This window comes from Octopus sinensis, linkage group LG27 (genome assembly GCF_006345805.1).
Source record: "Octopus sinensis linkage group LG27, ASM634580v1, whole genome shotgun sequence".
Classification (NCBI taxonomy): domain Eukaryota; kingdom Metazoa; phylum Mollusca; class Cephalopoda; order Octopoda; family Octopodidae; genus Octopus; species Octopus sinensis.
Genome location: NC_043023.1, coordinates 4,741,516 through 4,752,542, shown reverse-complemented (window position 1 = coordinate 4,752,542; position 11,027 = coordinate 4,741,516). Strand labels below are relative to the sequence as shown.

The window sequence follows — 11,027 nt, the reverse complement described above, 5'->3', positions numbered from 1 at the left end:
ATATATATACATATATATATGCATAGATGCACACACACACATACACACACACACACACACACACACACACACACACACACACACACACACATATATACGATACCAACCATGCTCTCCGGCTTTTCAACTCTTTCTCCTTTCCTCCCGGCTCCTCCAAAATCCTTTTTACTATGGACATCCGAAGCCTCTATACTGTTATCCCTCACCACGAAGGACTGCAGGCCCTTCGACACTTTCTTGACCTCCGCTCTAACCCTGTACCTGACACCTCCACACTCTTCGTCTGGCCGAACTTGTCCTTACTCTGAACTGCTTCTCGTTCGGGGCGAGTTCTACCATCAGGTCTCGGGAGTGGCCATGGGAACGCGAATGGGCCCCAACTATGCGAACCTGTTCGTGGCTATGTTGAGGCCCAAATATTCTCTAATTTCACTGGTCCCACTCCTGAACTATATGGTCGTTATATTGACGACATTATCGGTGCCACCTCACTCTCCCGCGAACATCTAGATTCCTTCCTCTCTTTCGTCCAATCTTTCCATCCAGCCCTCCACTTCACTTCCACTATCTCCAACACCTCTGTCTCCTTCCTCGACATTTCGGTTAGCATTCTTCACTCCACTCTTACCACCTCCATTCACTACAAAACACAGACTCACACTCATACCTCAACTTCTCTTCCTCCCACCCAGAACACACCAAGCTTTCCATCCCCTATTCCCAATTCCTCCGTCTACGTAGGCTCTGTAGTGACGACCATGACTTTGAGACTCAGTCTCAACGTATGGCTCACCACTTCACCCTACGTGGATAACCCCTCACCACTATCCACACCGCCCTTGCCAGAGCACGGTCCGTGGACCGTGTATCTGCTCTCTCTCCCCGAACCCGCCCTGTAGTCTCCCGCCTCCCTTTTCCCCTCACTTACCACCCCACGACCCTACGTCTCCAACGCACCATTCTTCGAGCTTTCCGTCATCTCCAGTCCGACCCGTCCACTTCACACCTCTTCCCTAACCGACCCCTCCCCTCTTTCAAACGAGCCCACAACCTTCGAGACCTTTTGGTACATAGCTCCTTCCCTGACCCTACCTCCCAACCCTGCTCCCGCCCACGTTGCCGCACTTGCCCTTACCTCTCCAACACCACCCGCCTCACTAGCACCCACCATCGACCCTATCCCATCATCCACTCCTTCACCTGCACCTCCAGCAATATTATCTATTGCATCTCTTGCTCTCTCTGCAATTCCTTGTACATCGGACAAACGGGACGCCGCTTGGCTGACCGGTTCGCGGAACACCTTCGTGACATCCACCTTGCGAACGACACACCGGTCTCACGCCATTTCCGCTCCACGGTCACTCCTTGCAACACCTATCTGTGTTCGGTTTGTTCTTACACAGAGGCCATCCGGATTCCCGTTTGCGCCGTGAACAGGAATTAATCTTCTCTCTTCGCTCTTATACGCCATTTGGTCTCAACTCTCCCTCCCTCCTCATCTAACCCCCCTCCCCCCCTCCTCACCTATCCCTTTCTCCCCCCGACCCCTACTTCTTCAGTCCTTCATCCTTTCACCCTACTCGCCTTCCCTCTTCCCTCTTTCTCCCTCCTCTTCCCCTTCCCTCTGCTCCTCACTCCCTCTCCCCCCTCTCCCTCTTTCCTCCTTCATCCCCCTCCTCCCCTTCCTTCTCCCCCTTTCCTCTCCTCTTCCCCCTTCTCCTCCCCTCTTCTTTCCCCTCCCCTTCTCTCCCACTCTTCTCCCCTTCCCCTCTTCTCCTCACTACACCACATGACTTTACACATCACATCACATATGATGTGCCATACTAATACACACACCAACTAATACATACTAATACGTACTAATACATACTAGTACATACTAATACTTACACAAACCTATACATACACACGTCCAGACCCCGCATACGCACTTATACTCTCTCACACACACACACACATACCTATACATACCAATACGTACTAATACATACTAATACTACTATACAACCAACCCCATACATACGCATGTCCAGACCAATCTTACGCACTAATACTCTCTCATACACACACACCACACACACACCCTTATACATACTAATACATACACCAACCCTATACATACACACATCCAGACCCCTCCCACGCACTTTTAGCTGGTCCCTCAACCCATTTATCAACCCTATTATCTCCCCTTATTTCGCTCTCGCGTCTCATGTTGATCTTTGACCTCTGGCCGAAATCAGATCGCCATGTTGATTCGTTAGCTACTGCACGCATTTTTTTTCTCTCCTTCTTTCTGTGTTTTTCTCTCTCTCTGTATCTTTCTGTTGAAGAGCGTAGGCTCGAAACGTTAAAGACTTGTTTTATTTATATTTCCTGAGCGCCATACTAATACAATTGTTCGTTTGTTTTCCACCTGCCGTCGTCTTTTGTTTATTTTCATAAAGCTTCCCGTTATATATACATATAATATATATATATATATATATATATATATATATATATATATATATATACATACATACATGTATATATGTATATTAGATTTCTTTTCTTTCTTTTACTTGTTTCAGTCATTTGACTGCGGCCATGCTAGAGCACCACCTTTAGTTGAGCAAATTGACCCCAGGACTTATTCTTTGTAAGCCCAGTACTTATTCTACCGGTCTCTTTTGCTGAACCGCTAAGTTACGGGGACGTAAACACACCAGCATCGGTTGTCAAGCAATGCTAGGGGGACAAACACAGACACACAAACATATACACACACATACACACACACACATATGTATACACATATACGACAGGCTTCTTTCAGTTTCTGTCTACCAAATCCACTCACAAGGCATTGGTCGGCCCGGGGCTATAGCAGAAGACACTTGCCCAAGATGCCACGCAGTGGGACTGAATCTGGAACCATGTGGTTGGTAAACAAGCTACTTACCACACAGCCACTCCTGCGCCTATGTATACATGTATGTATATATATATATATATAGCAATAATAATTCTCTAAATGAGATATAGACAGTAACTGCTCCATAACATAAGGGACTAAGCCATCTGAATATGGATAGGGACAGGCAGGGTGGTGGGGGGTTACTGTTGCATTTAGCCCCAGGGACATCAACGTCGCCAGATAGGCTTGACACCTCACGGGTCTTTATCCTGCAAAGGGAGATAACCCGATGAAGCGGAAAAACACACGGACCCAGGTTTCAAGTGTATTGCCCATCATCAACGTGTGGTAGGCCGCCGCTTCCCCGACGAACAATTCACTCTGCAGGATATTATATATAGATTTTCAAGCAAAATACATTGCTGATTTCGAAAATCTGTTCGACAGCAATAATAATTCTCAAATGAGATATAGACAGAACTGCTCCATAACATAAGGGACTAAACCATCTGAATATGGCTAGGGACAGGCAGAGTGGTGGGGGTGTTACTGTTGCATTAGCCCAAGGCGAACATAACGTCGCCAGATAGGCTTGACACCATCAAGGCGTCTTTATCCTGCAAAGGGAGATATCCCCGATGAAGCGGAAACCACACACGGACCTAGGTTTCAAGGGTATTGCCCATCATCAACGTGTGGTAGCCACCCCGCTGCCCCGACGAACAACTCACTCTATTGCTGTCGACAGATTTTCGAAATCAGCAAATGTATTGTGCTTGAAAATCCATATATAAATATCCTGCAGAGTGAGTTGTTCGTCGGGGAAGCGGGGGCCTACCACAGTTGATGATGGCAATTACACCTTGAAACTAGGTCCGTGTGGGTTCCGCTTCATCGGGGAATTATCTCCTTTGCAGGATATAAGGACGCCGTGATGGTGTCAAGCTATCTGGCGACGTGATGTTCGCCTGGGGCTAAATGCAACAGTAACACCCCCACCACCCTGCCCTGTCCCTAGCCATATTCAGATGGCTTTAGTCCCTTATGTTATATATATATATATATATATATATATATATATATATATATATATATATATATATATTATATATACAATATATATATATATATATATGATATATATAATATATATATATATGTATGTATATAAATATATATATATACATATATACATAGGCACAGGAGTGGCTGTGTGGTAAGTATATATACATATATATATATATATATATATATGTATATATATATGTATATATATACACACACACAGACACATATATATATATGTATACACACATATATATATGCACGCACACACACACATATACATAAACATATATATATTTTAAGCTTTCTCAGTTTCTAAACAATTGTAATTGATTTATTTGTTCCTCTGATGAGAGAAATGCGACTATTTTATCAGCTGGAAAACTCACCCAATACAAACACATTCCTTGAAACGATCATAAGGTTTTGTAATACTGATTTTCTTTGGATTGTAATACTAGAATGCTTGAGATCTAACATCTCGATGAATTTTTTATGTATTTTGTATTGCGATGATAAAGAAACTTGACCTATAAAAATCTGTCATCCATTTTGATTTTTGTTATATATATACACACACACAACACACACACACACCTATATGTACACACATAAATACAAGCATGTATATATATATATATACATATACATAGTGAAACTAATAGAAATGAAACTATTAAAAGTGAATCCATTAACATATAAAGAAACAAGTATATATATACACAGTGAAACTAATAAAAATGAAACTATTGAAAGTGAAACCATAGAATAGAGAAGCTATTATATCACATTACAATAGAGATGTTATTGTTTCACTTTTGACACATAATACCGAAACAGTTTAAGAGATTCGTCCAGACTCGCATTAGGCAAGAAGTTGAACATTTTTTGGCACATGACACTCTATGAACCCTAAGTACGGCTTGTATAAAATTTGAATGAAATCAGTTGGGTAGTTATCGAGTTTTAGTGATGCACACATACAGACAGACAGACATACACACATTCTCAGTTATATCTATATATCTATTTATATAATCAAAATAAGCAACAAGGATATCCAAAGATAGTGTAGTACAAGCGTTTCATGCTAATTCATTTAATTAAACAATGTAAGTATTATATCAGTTTTAAAATGTAGAGCACTCTTCAGCCACATATGGAATTTTTAAAATTAGATTGACAATGTTTATTTTTATACTTATTCCATTTGCCAACATTACAAAGAGGGTAGATATATAAACAGAGAGGTGAATTTCATCAGTAAGAACATGGTAGTAGAAGATCTTCCCTCATGGGCAGATTTTTCATCACTGAGTTCACTTTGTTATTTAGATTTACCAATGGGGAGGGTTTTTTATTAAGTTCAGTGGAGACAAACAAGAATTTTTTCTATTTATAGATAGAGGAAGGGGTAGTTCAAATGGCAGAGCCATAAATCCATCCATTTTATGAGGGATTTAACTTTGGCACATTTGAATGTATTTTAGCCAAAGTTAGTAGGCTGAAGCTAGTGGGGTAGGGTGAATAGAGATTTCTGATGCCCTTAACCATTTGACAGCCATAATCTTGCTTGTGATTTTAAATAAATATCCTTTAGATAGTTTTTTTTAAAGGATTCTAATAAATTTTAGTATCTTATATAGAGATGGGGAGTATATAAATTCTTTTCATATTTATAAAAATATATATATCAATTTCTATTAATATAGATTTATAGTTAGTTAGTAAATAGTAATTTATTTTTATTAATGAGTTAAATTAAAGGAATATGCTAGACATAATATTTATTATCTGTAAAAAAAAACCTTATCAATTAGCACATATATCAAGAGCCTATAAGATATTTTAAAGTGTAATGGAAGGGAGGTAATCAAGATGAACTTAATAATTTCACTAGATATATGGAATTTATGCAATCCTATATTGGAAAGTTTCAAAAGATTTTAATTTCACTTTATTCAAATTTATTTATATTATAAAATTTCTTAATAATCTATGCAGGTTAAATAAAAGCTAGTATGGTATATTATTTCCTTATTTGGTTACAAAACATTAAGATTTGAAAATTTAGGAATGCTATTATTTAAAATACTTAAAAGTACGGGTGGCACAATGTATGCAGGATATCCTATATCAAAACGGTTATTCAATAAGTTTATATTATTCCTATGTTTCAAAATTTCATGTCTCCATAGAACAAAGTTCACATCCATCTCTACTATTTTTATAAGGCTGTGCCTTTCTTATTGTATCCCATTTCAACTAATACCAGGTTTCAGCCCTGATTATGCTAAGCTAAATAAGTTAATTAACAATTTTTAGCTCATAAATTATTATACATTTTCTATAAATACTTGCTATTAGAGTTAATAAGGTATGAATATTTTATTATTTCATTATAGTTTTTAGTGCTAACTGATCATTTTATTATTGTTGTTACTGTTACATTTATAGCAGCCTTAAATAAATCTAATCCTTGTACCCCTATTAATTCATACTCAGCTTATATAAAGTAATACCGGTATCTCCACAACTTAAAATTAGTTCAATTTTAATTAAATCAGTATATAGTTAACATGTTCTTTAACCTCAGTTAAATACTAGTTAAAATCCATTTGATCATTTTCCATGGAAACCATAAGTTAATATTTTAGATAAGTAATAAGTATATTATTAATCTATATTAATATTAATCTATTTCTTTGCAATTTCCTTTTCCTCCCTCTATTGTGGTAAAAATTTGGTATATACTCATAATATTCAAAGAAGTGGTATCCTTTTGTTAAAATTTTCATTCTTAATAATCTTCGTGATTACCCTAAAATTTTAAACTCATACAGTTTGATGATATTGTTTGAAATGATCATTAAAAAATTACTTGATTTTCCTCTTTCTTAAATGACTCTACCCTCCTGATCTTAGTATTTATAAGGGACTTTATATAAATAACTCTTCTAAACAAGTACCACTAAGAAACTATAAATATCATGTAGGGAGTAATAATAACAACTTCTTAAACCTATAATAAAACCCTAAATTAAAAATAAAATTAGTGTAAAATAGAATTGTTCCATAACTTAAATATTCCTTTAGCCGATACCAAACATCAGTCTTTTATAGATATTAGCTAAATAAGTAAATACATAATTTTTAGTCTAATATATTTTGAATTATTATACTTTTTTTCTAAAAAATCTTCTCTATTGGTGTTAGTAAGCTACATATACTTTACCATAGTATTAGTAATTAAGCCATTTTATTCCTTTTCTATGGTGTTCTGCCATTGATTATTTTATTTCATTTTATAATTAGCCTTTCTTTATTTATAAAATTAATCTAATTTTTGTATCTCTATAAATTCACACTTAGCTTATATAAAACTATACTGATATATTCACTACTTATTAAAAAAAAACTGCTTAGATTAAAATTTTATTAATATATAACTAGCATGTTCATTTACCTCAATATTCCTTTATTAGATACCAGTATATACCAATTAATCAATATTCATAGATACCATCTGATGAGTTAGTATTTAAGTATACAATATGTATAAATATTAAACTATTTCTATATAATTTCTTTTCCTTCCTCTATTGTGGTAAAAGTTTGATATATACTCAAAAGTATTCATAAAGTTCTATCTTCTTGTTACAATATTCTTCTTAATAATCTTTTGAATAACCCTAAACTTTAACTGTATATAATATAGCAACATTGTTTTAAAGTATATAACTATAGTGCTGCATGATAAGACTTCCCCTGCTTCATTATCGATAGTCTGCTAGTGGACGACGACCCCCTTAACATCTTGTTTTAAGTTTTCCTTTACTAAACTTCATGACATTGCTTCTAATAAATCTTGATTTTTATGACTATACCATCTAGAATGTCTGTCTACTCCCTCAACTCTACCCCAAACAGATACTACCTCTGTTTCTCTCAGCCTTAAATATACAAGGGATTTGATAAACTAGTTTATAAATTATAAATGACCCCATAAAAAGACAAAAAATCAGTGACAGGCAGTGTCTTCTTGAAAATTTTAGTTAAGGCTATGCTGTTGTAGGTACAACATATTCTTTGTCTGTCTCCTTAACTTGGAGATTGTAGGTATAATTATACTAATGTATCCATCTGTTCTAATTTAATTAAATTCTATGCCTTTTTGCAGCTGAAGATTGCTCTACATTTTAAATTGATGTAATGAAAGGATTGCATTGTTCAATTAAATGGAGTTACATGAAACGATCGTACTGCATTATCTCTGGATATCCTTGTTGCTTATTTTGATTTTAATCACCTTACTTCGAAATTGTATGGATAATAAATTCTGGTGCTTCAGCTTAAGTACCATATTCATCTGAATTGCTCTCTCTCTCTCTCTCTCTCTCTCTATATATATATATATATATATATAGTAGAATAAAAAATAAAAATAGAAAGTCTTTGGTACAGTATTATATATTTGATAAAATGAATAGAAATGATATAAACACCTAATAACTGATGAACATATCTAATTATTAAATTGGAAAAATTACCAGAAAAGCCATTTTTATTCATTTTTACCAATATATATATATATATTTATGCACACACACACACACATATATATTACACATTCACCCACACATGCATATATTATATATATATATATATACACACACTATTACTAGTAGTGTATCCTGTCGTTGCCCGGTAGGTAGACTTTTGGAATAACACATCCACATAAGTTGGATTTTCTCTATTTTGACAGGGATTTTCAAATTTTTTTCTTATACCAAACCCTTATGCTTTTCTGCTTTTCTCATAGTAAACTATGACCCTCTCTATATATATATCTACTACACTCTCTTTCACTCTCTATAAAGGTATCTTGCTCATGCTGAGAGAGTGTGTGTGTGTGTGTCTTTGTCAATGTGTGTGTGTATGCACGTGTGTAAGGAATGTCATTAGGACAACAGAATGATTCAGAAAGGTGTGCAAAAGATAATTTACTTTAATAGTTTTAAATGCTTTTCTGTTAGTAAATATGATTTCTTCTTGCACACACACACACACACACACACGCACACACACACACACACATACACACTGATTCTTGACACAGGGTGGGGTTAAAAATTTAAATAACAATTTACTTTTGTGTGTGTGTTGCTGCTTATATCCTAGCAATGGATCAATGCATCATCATTCCATGTAATGTGTGCGAGGGGGAAAGAGTGACAGAGAAATGAAGAAGGTACCAGGTGGTCGTAGAAAGAGCATGAACCAACAGCTAAATCTCCCTTAAATCACACACCTTGTCATCAGAAAATTACTTTAAAATTATAAACAAAAGCAAATTGTAAATTCGGACTGCCCATATTTCAAAACTATAATTTTTTAAAAATTCAAAAAAGAGAATAATGTTTACTGTTTGAAAATAAAAGAAGTAGGGATCATAATGGTGATAGCCAATTTCTAAATTTTGTTTTTAACCTTCAAGGCTTCTCCCATCATTTTTAAGTGGGTTGACCAAAAAAATTTACCAAAATTGGTACTGAGTATGGGAAGGGAGGGACTTGAAAAATTCATAAATTTTCAAAGTTTGTTTTTCCTCCTTTTCTTTTTTTCTTTTTTTACTAAAAATACGCCTCCTGTTGGTTTTAAGTACATGGTACAAAAAAGATTTGCACAAAATCTGTCCAGAAGTAATAAAGGAAAATTCATATATTTTCAAAAATTATTTTCATAAAAAGCTTCACCCTGTTTAGAATGGAGGGCAGGAATGAGTTGACAGTTTATGGTTGGGGATGGTCATAAATATTGTCAGGATTTTAGGATTTGTATGAGTAACTGTCTATAAAGGAAGCTAGGTAGGGGAAGACCCCAAATCAAGATGTTAATTGCCAGTTAAAGGGGCAAGATGCTAATAAAATCTATGATGTTAATACAGAGGAAATTATCATGGAATACAATGGATGATTGTATATAAATAATATTATCTGTTGTATGAAGATAAAATTTAAGATTACTAAAAGTGATATTATAACCAGAATAGATAAACTGTGTATATATACCAATTTTCAACATTAGAAGGGGAAGATTACATAGAATTAGTTTAATATTCATTCCTGTACTTAATTATTTACTTATTAGGTGGTTTCTATAAAGATTGCTCTGGGTATTTACTTATGGAATACTGGGGCGATAAATCATGCTATCTTTATATTAATTGTAAGCTAAGAATCAGAAAAAAATCAGAAAGGAGCCTTGGATCTTGGTTAGAAACCAGCTCTTTCTCTATTGGCTAGAAATCTTGAAATAAAACTGAATAATGACATATATACATATGTACATAGTGTAAATCAGCTGGCATCTGGATGTAAGTGTAGTTAGAAAATGCAAGTGAAAAGAGGACATGTATGGACCATTGATAAAGCATTTGCAAATACAGTACCCAAGATGCACTTTCAGCTTCATATCTATTATTATTGGAGCAATAGGATACATACCGACCCGTCTGGAGCAAAGTATGGCTGAACTTAGGATCTAGGGGAGAGAATGCAAATCATTAATTTATATCCTACAAATGATTATGATATCTAGGACTGTAAAAATCTGGAAGGCCTTCTTAAGATGACGGTTAAATTAAGATGCTTTCATTCACAACCTTGCTACCAAGTAGGTGGCCAGTCAAAATTTACTCTGAAACTAAAAAGAGAAAGAGAAGACATACATACATGGTGGCTGCCCCCTCGTTATTGAGTATGGCCATTGCACGAACCTCAATCAATGTTGTTATCATGCAATGCCTGTGCAAGAAGATTTTTTTTTAAAGTGAGGAAAGGCTGTGCACTGAGTCAATCCCACTCACTAAGCAACAGCAGCCATAATCCGAAAAGAAGAACAAGTCAACATCATCGGTAACCACTGAGCCGCAGGTTTTATGTCGGAGCAATCCCAGTTACCTGAGTTACCTTCTCCTAGAAGGATGCCCTAACAAAGGCTAGGAGTCCTTCACTCCCAATGATTTAACTGCACGATCGTGTAATCAGTCCGATTA

General features: G+C 35.7%; 1 long non-coding RNA gene across 1 annotated transcript in view; it reads left to right on the top strand.

The window, feature by feature from the left end:
• LOC118768170 overlaps window positions 1-9,980 on the top strand; it is a 13,184-nt gene extending 3,204 nt beyond the window's left edge. Inside the window, exon 3 of the long non-coding RNA XR_005004026.1 lies at window positions 9,815-9,980. This is a non-coding gene — a long non-coding RNA (uncharacterized LOC118768170). The remainder of the gene's footprint in view (window positions 1-9,814) is intronic.
• The last annotated feature ends 1,047 nt before the right edge of the window (window positions 9,981-11,027 follow it).